Source organism: Arachis ipaensis, chromosome B05, assembly GCF_000816755.2.
Source record: "Arachis ipaensis cultivar K30076 chromosome B05, Araip1.1, whole genome shotgun sequence".
NCBI classification, from domain to species: Eukaryota; Viridiplantae; Streptophyta; class Magnoliopsida; order Fabales; family Fabaceae; genus Arachis; species Arachis ipaensis.
In genome coordinates this window covers 71,410,295-71,410,659 of record NC_029789.2, presented here as the reverse complement: position 1 = coordinate 71,410,659, position 365 = coordinate 71,410,295, and positions in this window count along the sequence as shown.

The window sequence follows — 365 nt, the reverse complement described above, 5'->3', positions numbered from 1 at the left end:
TAAATAAGTAAATAAGGGGACAAAATTACCCCAATATTAAGTTTAATAAAAGATCAATGCACATGTGATAAAAATTAAAGAAAATTTGGTACATGAGTATGGGAATTATACAAAAGTGGGAATTATGGGTAGCTATGCATGAATTTAAAAGTATATAGAGTATATGTATATTAGGTGAGAGCTTAGGTTAATTAAAGATTCAATTTATAAAGCTCACTTAGCCATATATATACCTTTACCCTTACCTTAGCCCCATTACAACCTTGAAAAAGACCTCATGATGTTTGCATTGGTATATTAAATATTGTTGATTGGTTAGATGAAGAACAAGGTTTAGAAAGCATGACTAGAGAAGAGTAGAGTGA